Genomic DNA, 12,240 nt, shown 5'->3' with positions numbered 1-12,240 from the left:
ACGCAGCCAGGCGCCCCGGGACGGGTCCCGGGGCGGACCGGTCGCCTGGCCCCTTTCTCGGGGGCCAGACGCGCCGGCGGCGGACCTCCGCGGCAGGACCCGGCGAGGGACCCTGCCACGAGCGATCGGGGGGGTCTGAACTTGTGGGGGGACCAAGGGGAAGCGGAGCTAACCCTGTGACGGCCCCAGCCGCGTCCCGGGGAAGCCCCGGGGCGATTGACGATCGAGCGACCCTCAGACAGGCGTAGCCCCGGGAGGAACCCGGGGCCGCAAGGTGCGTTCGAAGTGTCGATGATCAATGTGTCCAGCAATTCACACTAATTCTCGCAGCTAGCTGCGTTCTTCATCGACGCGCGAGCCGAGTGATCCACCGCCAAGAGTCACAGGCAACAATTCCAAAACGTTCACCCACCTGCCGGAGCAGGAGAGGTGGGAGGAAGGCGACGCCGTCCGTCCTGCCGCCCGCGCGGCAAGACGGCCCGGGCGCCCCGTTCAAGGCTTCCCCTCTGGGAGTCAGACTGCACCGTTGGGTGAAAAAAACCATTGCCGGGCGCTCGGCCCGGGAGTCCCACCACACCCGCCCGGCGGGCGGGAGAGGAAGGGGGCTCCCGGTGCGACGGGAGCAGGCTGCCCTGCAGCCGCCGGTCCCTCCCGGGGTAACCGGGAGGGACCACGCGAGTCTTTTCCAACCCCTCGGCCCGGCCTCACGGGACCGGGTCGAACCGGGTACCTGGCAACGAGGGACGGTCGCTCCACCTGCACATCGGCCGCCCGCCGCCGGGCGGCCCCCCGAGCCATGCCCGCGGGCTGGCGATCGGCCCACCCCACCCTTTGCCCGTGTCAGAGGCGCCGGATGGGGAAGAGCCAGGCGGCTCTCCCCATCCCGCACGCCTCCCACCGAGAGGAGCCGGGGTCCCCTCGCAGGCCCGTGGCCCGGGGAGGCTCTCCCCAGCCTGGCTAGGGTTCAGAAGGTGGGACCGGACCCGGGGCTTGAACTCCATCTGGCCAGGCCCCGAGGGTGCTGGAGCCCCCTGTCCCGCAGGCCACCAGTGGGTCCGGGCGCTGGGGACGGGGCTCCACCGGGGCCCGGGGAGGCTCTCCCCAGCCTGGCTAGGGTTCGGAAGGTGGAACCGGACCCGGGGCTTGCACTCCATCTGGCCAGGCCCCGAGGATGCTGGAGCCCCCTGTCCCGCAGGCCACCAGTGGGTCCGGGCGCTGGGGACGGGAGTCCACCGGGACCCGGGGAGGCTCTCCCCAGCCTGGCTAGGGTTCGGAAGGTGGGACCGGACCTGGGGCTTGAACTCCATCTGGCCAGGCCCCGAGGGTGCTGGAGCCCCCTGTCCCGCAGGCCACCAGTGGGTCCGGGCGCTGGGGACGGGGCTCCACCGGTTCCCGGGGAGGCTCTCCCCAGCCTGGCTAGGGTTCGGAAGGTGGGACCGGACCCGGGGCTTGAACTCTATCTGGCCAGGCCCCAAGGGTGCTGGTACCCCTCCGTCCAGCAATCCGGCCGGGGGTCCGGGGCGCCCGGGACGGAGGGTCCACCGGGGGCCCAGGGGAGGCTCTCCCCGGCCCGGCCTAGGGTTCGGAAAGCCGGGACTGGGGCCGGGGACCGGGCCCGGGGCTTGAGCCCCGTCCGGCAGGGCCCAGTGGTGCGGGAATCCCCCCTCCGTCCTGCAAGCCGGCCGGTGGTCGGAGGCGCCCGGGACGGAGGGTCCATCAGGGCCCGGGGAGGCCTGAAGCCCCGGAGCCCTGCAGCCCCAGAGACCTGCAGCTCTGCAGCCCCCGGAACCCTGCAGCCCCAGAGCCCTGGAGCTCCGGGGCAGGCAGATTGGCGTCATTTTGGTCCCGGCCATCTGGTCGCCCCTCTCGCCTCGGCCATCTGGTCGCCCTGGAAGTCATGATGAGGTGCCATTCGCCTCCCGGATCCCAGCGAGGGCTCCAGGAGGTCGGGTACTTTCGCGCCTTGGGTCCCCTCTGTCACCTCGTGTGCACAGATTGCAAGAAAGTCAGGTAATTTCCCTCCGGATTACTAGGGACAGGGTACGCCCGGACACCCCTCCAAGGCTGGTGGTTCTCTGCTAGGGGGACCAGATGGGCTATGCCTGGGTAACACCTCCCTAGGCCACCCGGGGCTTCCTTCCTCCAGGCCAACGGCTTGTCAAATTGCCCAGGACGGGCTCCATGGCCCTTGGGCAGTCGTCCCCCGGGCGTCCGGGGCTCCATCCCTGCCGACGGCATGGAAAAGTGCCCGGGACGGGCTCCATAAGTCCCGGGCAGTCCTCCCCCGGGCGCCCATCTCCAGGAGGCCAACAGCATGGCAAAGTACCCGGGACGGGCTCCATGGGTCCCGGGCAGTCCTCCCCCAGGCATCCGGGGCTTCCATCTCCAGGCCAACGGCAGGTCAAAGTGCCCAGGACGGGCTCCACGGGTCCCTGGCAGTCCTCCCCCCCCGGGCGTCCGGGGCTCCCTTCCCCAGGCCAACGGCATGCCAGAGTGCCCAGGACGGGCTCCACGAGTCCCGGGCGTCCGGGGCTCCCTTCCCCGGGACACCGGCTTGTCAGAGTGCCCATGACGGGCTCCACGGGTCCCAGGTATCTGGGACTCCCTTCCCCGGGCCAACGGCATGCCGGAGTTCGCAGGACAGGCTCCACGGGTCCCGGGCGTCCGGGGCTCCCTTCCCCGGTCCGACGGCTTGTCAGAGTGCCCAGGACGGGCTCCACGGTTCCCGGGCGTCCGGGGTTCCCTTCCCCGGGTCAGCGGCATGTCAGAGTGCCCAGGACGAGTTCCACGGGTCCCGGGCAGTCCTCCCCCGGGCGTCCGGGGCTCCCTTCCCCGGGCCGTCGGCAGGTCCGAGTGCCCAGGACGGGCTCCATGGGTCCCGGGCAGTCCTCCCCCCGGGCGTCCGGGGCTCCCTTCCCCGGGCCGACGGCAGGTCAGAGTGCCCAGGACGGGCTCCACGGGTCCCGGGCAGTCCTCCCCCCGGGCGTCCGGCGCTCCCTTCTCCAGGCCGATGGCAGGTCAGAGTGACCAGGACGGGCTCCACGGGTCCCGGGCAGTCCTCTCCCGGGCGTACGTGGTTGTCCGACAGATTCGGGCAGATGTGCTTTTACGAACCGGATCGGAATCGGCCCAAATAATAATAATAATAATAATAATCCACATTTGTAAGGTGCACAATCACCCGTAAGGGTCTCTAGGCGCTAGGGGCCGTCGGGAAGATTAAGCAAGCTATTGCTCAGAGTCACATGGTGCTGGGCTAATCTGCCGCCGGTGCCGGGGATCGAACCGTGATCCCCAGATTCCGGAGTCAGCCGCCCTAGCCGCGGCGCCAGCTATTGCCCAGAGTCACATGGTGCTGGGCTAATCTGCGGCCGGTGCCGGGGATCGAACCCTGATCTCTGGGATGCTCGAGGGTTACTACGCGCTCTACAAAAACCTTAAATAAAAAAATCTCCAGATTCCGGAGTCAGCCGCCCTAGCCCCGGCGCCAGCTATTTCCCAGAGTCACCTGGTGCTGGGCTAATCTGCCGCCGGTGCCGGGGATCGAACCGTGATCTCCAGATTCCGGAGTCAGCCTCCCTAGCCGCGGCGCCAGCTATTTCCCAGAGTCACGTGGTGCTGGGCTAATCTGCGGCCGGTGCCGGGGATCGAACCCTGATCTCTGGGATGCTCGAGGGTTACTACGCGCTCTACAAAAACCTTAAATAAAAAAATCTCGAGATTCCGGAGTCAGCCGCCCTAGCTGCGGCGCCAGCTATTTCCCAGAGTCACCTGGTGCTGGGCTAATCTGCCGCCGGTGCCGGGGATCGAACCGTGATCCCCAGATGGGGATATCCCAAAAATCTGGCATGGATACGGCCCGCCAGGACAGGTTTGGGCACCCCTGATATAGAGGCAGTCAACGCGAAATCTGCTGGGTTTGATTCCGATCCGTGTCAGAAGGTCCGTAGGAATCTGTCGGGCTTGGGAGTCCGTACAACAGGGGTGCCCAAACCTGTCCTGGCGGGCCGTATCCATGCCAGATTTTTGGGATATCCCCATCTGGTGATCACGGTTCGATCCCCGGCGCCGGCGGCAGATCAGAGTGCCCAGGACGGGGTCCATGTGACCCGGGCAGTTCTATCCCCTGGGTGTACGTGGTTGTCCGACATGTCGGTCGGATGTGCTTTTACGTACCGGATCGGAATCGGCCCCCATAAAATCGTACGTAAAGTATATAGCAAATCAACCTGAAATCTGCTGGGTCAGAAAGGGCTCGATTCCGATCCGTGTCGGAAGGTTAGGAGTCCGTACGAATTTGTCGGGACGGCATGGCAGAGTGCCCGGGATGGGCTCCATGGCTCTTGGGCAGTCGTCCCCCGGGCGTCCGGGGCTCCATCCAGGCCGACGGCATGGCAGAGTGCCCGGGACGGGCTCCATGCGTCCCGGGCATTCGTCCCCCGGGCGCCCGGGGCTACATCCAGGCTGACGGTATGGCAGAGTGCCCGGGTCGGGCTCCATGGTTTTCACGGTGGTCCTCCCCTGGGTGTCTGGGGGCTCCTGGCCGACGGCATGGAAAAGTGCCCAGGACGGGCTCCATGCGTCCCGGGCATTCGTCCCCCGGGCGTCCGGGGTTCCATCCAGGCCGACGGCATGGCAGAGTGCCCGGGTCGGGCTCCATGGTTTCCAGGGTGGTCCTCCCCAGGGTGTCATGGCGCTCCAGGCCGACGGCATGAAAAAGTGCCCAGGACGGGCTCCATGCGTCCTGGGCATTCGTCCCGGGACGGGGACGGGGATGGGGTGGGGAAGAGTCCAGGCGGCTTCACCTCCATGACCAGCCATCTGATCGCCCAGATTTCCTCGGCCATCTGGTCGCCCCCAACGCTTTCCTATGGGGGGGGGGGACCAGATGGCCGAACTTCCCTGGAAGTCCCGATGAGGTGCCATTCGCCTCCCGGATCCCAGCGAGGGCTCCATGAGGTCGGGTTCTTTCACGCCTTGGGTCCCCTCTGTCACCTCGCGTGCACAGATTGCAAGAAAGGGGGGGTAATTTCCCTCCGGATTACTAGGGGCAGGGTACGCCCGGACACCCCTCCAGGGCTGGTGGTTCTCTGCCATGGGGACCAGATAGGCTATGCCTGGGCAACACCTCCCTAGGCCACCCGGGGCTTCCTTCCTCCAGGCCAACTGCATGTCAAATTGCCCAGGACGGGCTCCATGGCTCTTGGGCAGTCGTCCCCCGGACGTCCGGGGCTCCATCCAGGCCGACGGCATGGCAGAGTGCCCGGGACGGGCTCCATGCGTCCCGGGCCTTCGTCCCCCGGGCGTCCGGGGCTCCATCCAGGCTGACAGCATGGCAGAGTGCCCGGGTCGGGCTCCATGGTTTTCAGGGTGGTCCTCCCCTGGGTGTCGGGGCGCTCCAGGCCAATGGCATGGAAAAGTGCCCAGGACGGCCTCCATGCGTCCCGGGCATTCGTCCCCCGGGCGTCCGGGGCTCCATCCAGGCTGACGGCATGGGAGAGTGCCCGGGTCGGGCTCCATGGTTTTCAGGGTGGTCCTCCCCTGGGTGTCGGGGCGCTCCAGGCCAATGGCATGGAATAGTGCCCAGGACGGGCTCCATGCGTCCCGGGCATTCGTCCCGGGACGGGGACAGGGTCGGGAGAGTCCAGGCGGCTTCACTTCCGTGTCCAGCCATCTGATCGCCCGGATTCCCTCGGCCATCTGGTCGCCCGGATCCCCTCGGGCATCTGGTCGCCCGCAACGCTTTCCTATGGGGCGACCAGATGGCCGAACTTCCCTGGAAGTCCCGATGAGGTGCCATTCGCCGCCCGGATCCCAGCGAGGGCTCCAGGAGGTCGGGTACATTCGCTCCTTGGGTCCCCTCTGTCACCTCGCGTGCACAGATTACAAGAAAAGGGGGTAATTTTCCTCCGGATTACTAGGGAGAAGGGTACGCCCGGACACCCCTCCGAGGCTGGTGGTTCTCTGCCATGGGGACCAGATGGGCTATGCCTGGGCAACACCTCCCTAGGCCACCCGGGGCTTCCTTCCTCCAGGCCAACTGCATGTCAAATTGCCCAGGACGGGCTCCATGGCTCCTGGGCAGTCGTCCCCCGGGCGTCCAGGGCTCCATCCAGGCTGACGGCATGGAAAAGTGCCCAGGACAGGCTCCATGCGTCCCGGGCATTCATCCCCCGGGCGTCCGGGGCTCCATCTAGGCTGACGGTATGGAAGAGTGCCCAGGTCGGGCTCCATGGTTTTCACGGTGGTCCTCCCCTGGGTGTCTGGGGGCTCCAGGCCAAATGCATGGAAAAGTGCCCAGGACGGGCTCCATGCGTCCAGGGCATTCGTCCCCTGGGCGTCCGGGGCTCCATCTAGGCTGACGGTATGGCAGAGTGCCCAGGTCGGGCTCCATGGTTTTCACGGTGGTCCTCCCCTGGGTGTCTGGGGGGGCTCCAGGCCGAAGGCACAGAAAAGTGCCCAGGACGGGCTCCATGCGTCCCGGGCATTCGTCCCCCGGGCGTCCGGGGCTCCATCCAGGCTGACGGCATGACAGAGTGCCCGGGTCGGGCTCCATGGGTCCCGGGCAGCCCTCCCCCGGGCGTCCTGGGCTCCCACCGCCAGGCCGACGGCATGTCAAAGTGCCCAGGACGGGCTCCATGAGTCCGGGACAGTCCTCCCCCGGGCGTCCGGGACACCCATCTCCAGGAGGCCAACGGCATTGGCAAAGTACCCAGGACGGGCTCCATGGGTCCCGGGCAGACCTCCCTCGGGCGTCCGGGGCACCCATCTCCATGAGGCCAACGGCATTGGCAAAGTACCCAGGACGGGCTCCATGAGTCCCGGGCAGACCTCCCCCGGGCGTCCGGGGCACCCATCTCCATGAGGCCAACGGCATTGGCAAAGTACCCAGGACGGGCTCCATGGGTCCCGGGCAGACCTCCTCCCGGGCGTCCGGGGCTCCCACCTCCAGGCCGACGGAATGTCAAAGTACCCAGGACGGGCTCCATGGGTCCCGGGCAGCTTCCCCCGGGCGTCCGGGGCACCCACCTCCAGGCCGACGGCATGTCAAAGTACCCAGGACGGGCTCCACGGGTCCCGGGCATTCCTCCCCCAGGTCGTCCGGGACCTAGAGCTCCGGTGGTCCAACCTGCGCCTGAGGCCCAGCCGGGGTCCAAGAGCCCTGCCTTGCGTGGGCAGGCAGTCAGGAACCCTACCGCGAAGGCTTGGGATGGATGGGGAGCTGGGAGTCCTTTCGATCCCGGCCCTCTGGTCGCCCGCGATGCTTTCCAATGGGGCGACCAGATGGCCGGGCTTCCCTGGAAGTCCCGATGAGGTGCCATTCGGCTCCCGGATCCCAGCTAGGGCTCCATGAGGTAGGGTTCTTTTACGCCTTGGGTCCCCTCTGTCACCTCGCGTGCACGGATTGCAAGAAAGGGGGGTAATTTCCCTCCGGATTACTAGGGGCAGGGTAAGCCCGGACACCTCTCCAGGGCTGGTGGTTCTCTGCCCGGGGGACCAGATGAGATATGCCTGGGCAACACCTCCCCCGGGCGTCTGGGGGCTCCATTCTCCGGGCCAACGGCATGGCTCAATGCCCAGGACGGGCTCCACGTGTCCCGGACAGACCTCCCCTGGGCGTCCGGGGCACCCATCTCCAGGAGGCCAACGGGATGGCAAAGTACCCGGGAAGGGCTCCATGGGTCCCGGGCAGCCCTCCCCCGGGCGTCCGGGGCTCCCACCTCCAGGACGACGGCATGTCACACTGCCCAGGACGGGCTCCATGGGCCCCGGACAGACCTCCCCCGGGCGTCCGGGGCACCCATCTCCAGGAGGCCAACGGGATGGCAGAGTAACCGGGAAGGGCTCCATGGGTCCCGGGCAGCCCTCCCCCGGGCGTCCGGGGCTCCCACCTCCAGGACGACGGCATGTCAAAGTGCCCAGGGCAGGCTCCACGGGCCCCGGGCAGCCCTCCCCCCGGGCGTTCGGGGCACACATCTCCAGGAGGCAAACGGCGTTGCAAAGTACCCGGAAAGGGCTCCACGGGTACCGGGCAGTCCTCCCCCCCGGGCGTCCGGGGCACCCATCTCCATGAGGCCAACGGCATTGGCAAAGTACCCGGGAAGGGCTCCACGGGTCCCGACCAGGCTTCCCACGGGCGTCCCGGGCACCCTCCTCCAGGCCGACGGCATGTCAAAGTGTCCAGGACGGGCTCCATGGGTCCCGGGCAGCCCGCTCCCGGGCGTCCGGGGCTCCCACCTCCAGGCCGACGGCATGTCAAAGAGCCCAGGACGGGATCCACGGGTACCGGGCAGTCCTCCCCCGGGCGTCCGGGGCTCCCATCTCCAGGCCAACGGCATGGCTCAATGCCCAGGACGGTCTCCATGGGTCCCGCGCAGGCCTCCCCCGGGCGTCCGGGGCAACCATCTCCATGAGGCCAACGGCATTGGCAAAGTACCCGGGAAGGGCTCCACGGGTCCCGGGCAGGCCTCCCCCGGGCGTCCAGGGCACCCACCTCCAGGCCGACGGCATGTAAAAGTGCCCAGGACGGGCTCCATGGGTCCCGGGCAGCCCGCCCCCGGGCATCTGGGGCACCCATCTCCAGGAGGCCAACGGCGTTGCAAAGTACCCGGGAAGGGCTCCACCGGTACCGGGCAGTCCTCCCCCGGGCGTCCGGGGGCTCCCTTCTCCAGGCCAACGGCATGGTTCAATGCCCAGGACGGGACGTCAAGTGGCCAGGACGGGCTCCATGAGTCCCGGGCATTCGTCCCGGGACGGGGACGGGGTGGGGAAGAGTCCAGGCGGCTTCACCTCCATGCCCGGCCATCTGATCGCCCAGATTCCCTCGGCCATCTGGTCGCCCGGATCCCCTCGGGCATCTGGTCGCCCGCAACGCTTTCCTATGGGGGGGGGACCAGATGGCCGAACTTCCCTGGAAGTCTTAATGAGGTGCCATTCGCCTCCCGGATCCCAGCGAGGGCTCCATGAGGTCGGGTTCTTTCACGCCTTGGGTCCCCTCTGTCACCTCGCGTGCACAGATTGCAAGAAAGGGGGGTAATTTGCCTCCGGATTACTATGGGGCAGGGTATGCCCGGACACCCCTCCAGGGTTGGTGGTTGTAGGAGAGTAGGGTCTGCAATCCTATGATCACCCAGATTTTTGCTTTTTGCTGCACTGGTTTACGACTTTCCCTGGCTGTGGGCCTGCTAATCAGACCCACAGCCTAGCTGTTCTCTCTATCCAAATTGTACTCAGGTACTGAATTGGCACTGGGCCCTCTCCAAGTCCCTGTACTCAGGGCTGAGGTGTACCCAGAAGTCTCCCAGGGGCTGAAGCATGTATTATGCCACCCCTGGGCTGACTAACTAAACTGACACAACTGGCTGCACGACAGCTGGGGCAAGGTGGTGTACTCACCCTTTGCTTTAGATATAGTATACCTATATCTAACCCTAAAAATGGACACACAGATCTCCTATCAGTCACTCCTATGGCAGGCCTTAACAATCCTGAAGGCAGAGTGCTTGGAATCGTGTGAGATGGTGCTCTGGCATGAGCTGAGCCTGTCTACGGCTTTCGGGATCCATCCCTTAGCCGTTTCCATGATATCGCATACCATATACTCTTAAGTGCATTATAATCCTCGCGGTTATATCCCAACTCTGGTATCGCTTTATCAAAACATGTCGAGTAAGGTGTCATACGAATTGGAATACTAACCCCTCGCCAATTCTGGCGACGGGGTTAGCATTCCACCCTTCTAGAGGGACACGACATGTATGTAACCCCTAACCCCGGTTAAAGTCAAACAGAGCCTCAGCTCCACAAAATGGATGCTGCCACCGAGACACAAGTCTGCCCTCCTGCTGCTGGGAGTCCTCCCAGAGCAGGAGATAAGGACAAAGGGTTTCCTGCCAGGGGCGGTGCCAGCACCGTCCCAGACAGGGTTTTGTGTATTGTAGGTAGGCAGGGCTTTAGAGGAAGGTGACTGCACGTGGCACCCCGGTGCTCACTGTGCATAGGCTGGCTGGAACCAGTTCCAGGGTCACTCCAGACCCTGTGCTGGGGAAAAGCCCGCCAAGGAAGTGGGTGTAACCACCCCCCTCCTAGTCCCACCCCTAGGGCAGGACTTAGTCGCGTGCCAGCCCCTTTTTACAGGATAAAGGTAGGAACTGGCCCCCTTCCAAATCAGATCATCTTTGAATCCTGAAACTACTTTCCACAAAAGGAACTCAAGACTTCTTCCTAAGATTTCTCCCTTGTGACTAAGGAGTAGTCACCCTGCATCCGCAGGCACCATCTTAAGAACACTGCGGTCTGCTGCAAGTCTCTCCTCCGGATCAAGACTGCCCAGCTCGACGAGAACCGGCTTCCCTGGCACCTCTGACCTCTACCTGCATCATCAGTCACGCTGAGATTCGTGGGTGTGACGAGACCTCGAGGGACCGGCCATCTTCAAGACTGCACGACTTCTTTCCAGCAAGCCCGCCGAGTAATTTCCTGGTGAGTGCTTTGGGGTCCGAGAAGCCCCGACCCTGAGCAGCTCCAGCACCGAAGTGCAGCCTCCCAGCATCTCCACGATCTGCGTGGGGCCCTTCTGCTTTTTGCTGCTCACCGCGTTGTTTGGCTACTAGCCCGCTGGCTTGTGGCCTTCTGAACGACGCCCGACGACATTTCTGCTGCTGGTCTGGTTGCTCCAGGCTGGCCCTTGCTCCCTTCCAAAAGAGGAGCCCCCCGGACCCTCCTGGTCCACTCAAGACGCCATTTTGAGTCCACCGCGTGGGCTTGAATTAGCCAAGGCTTGTTGCCCAATCCTGGGTAACTTCGACGCCGACAGCTTCATCCATCGTGGGACAGCTCGCCTCTCCATCCTGGTCGCCGACAACGCCTCCTGGTCCGTGAGATCTGCAGAGCCAACGTCGCCCACTCACCTAGTCGAGGTGACTTCGCCCGGTGCCATCCTGGTGCCCACTTAATCACTGGCTAGTGATTCAAGAACTTGGTCCCCTCTGCTTTCAGGTTTCTTCTTCCTCGATCCAGGCTTGGATCCAACGAACTTTCCTTCACTGGTCGCCTGCCAGCAACTTCCTTCTTCCAGGCTCCTGGTCCGGCAACGAGATCCCCGACGTCTTTTCAGACCTATGCAGCTGCAGCCCCTGGGCTAGGTAACTTCGGCACTTCGGTGTCCCAGCATAGCCTCACTATCCTAGGGTCAGGATCCACTGTCGTTTTCTTCCTACCAGGTCGGGTTCGCCCGTGAACACTAACTTTGCCTTTACTAGCTTCCATAGACTTTGTCCCGCATCCCGCGTGAGAGTGCACACTCTGCACCCGAGTCCCCTAGGTCTCCTAGAAGTAATCTAACGATTCTATAGTCAAGTCCTAGCGATTCCAAAGCCTATTAGTACTGTACTTACCTGCTAGTAATTTCGCATTCCACTTTTAGAATATATGGTTTTTCGTGCCCCTCGGGCATTTGTGTATAACGTGCTAACTTAAGTATTTTCGTAAGAGTTTTTGTTGTGTGCCTAGCACCCTGTCCTCATAAAGAGTACAGGGTTGTTGTGATTCTAATAAATACACTGTTTATTTTCATAACACTTGTGTGGTGTCCTTTCACTGGGTGTTCAAGGGGTAATGTGATGGTAAAACAGCTGGCTTAACACGCCCTCTAGAGTCTTAGCCTTAGACTGCTCGTATCCATGCTACTAGGATAGCTGGTCTATAAGGTTGACTTACAACCAATCATCAATAAGGGTTGTTTGGACTGATATATAGTGATCACTAGAATAGTGAACACTGCACATCAGGCCAACTTCTCACATTGGTGAGCAGCGGTTGGGATTTGAGCTTGCTGTTGTTTTACCACACATGCCCTAAGAATATCTTGTGAAAGATCACATGAGTACTAAAGGTACATATAACTTAGCTTAGAATACTCTGAGTTCTACTGAACCAGCTGTTGTAGCTCCTAGGGCCTAGCACACCCTAAACTACAACTCTAGCAAGGGATCAGTAGGCAAACATATAGTGTAGGTAAGTGCACCACTTACACCTCACTAGAAAAGCATGTCTACCCAGGGAGATTCTACTGAGACTCCCCTGGTCAGTGTTGACCCTCCACAGGTCACTTCAAGATATGCAGCTCTCAGTTTCCAGGAGATGAGACAAATCTGTGTCTCCAGAAAACTGAAGCAGGGGTCTAACCCCACCATTCCCTTTCTGATAGGTCTCTTAGAGACATATGATGCCAGAAAGCTT

The 12,240-nt window shown here is 63.4% G+C and overlaps 1 non-coding gene across 1 annotated transcript; it reads right to left on the bottom strand.

Annotated features, from left to right (window-relative positions):
* Nucleotides 1–228: 228 nt before the first annotated feature.
* Nucleotides 229–382, bottom strand: LOC144756836 (5.8S ribosomal RNA). The gene has a single exon (XR_013595341.1). It is a non-coding gene; the product is annotated as a 5.8S ribosomal RNA (ribosomal RNA).
* Between the last annotated feature and the right edge of the window lie 11,858 nt (nt 383–12,240).

The sequence above is a fragment of the Lissotriton helveticus genome, chromosome 5_1 (genome assembly GCF_964261635.1).
Source record: "Lissotriton helveticus chromosome 5_1, aLisHel1.1, whole genome shotgun sequence".
NCBI lineage: Eukaryota > Metazoa > Chordata > Amphibia > Caudata > Salamandridae > Lissotriton > Lissotriton helveticus.
Note: the sequence above shows the minus strand (reverse complement) of the source record. Positions and strands in the feature narration are given on the sequence as shown.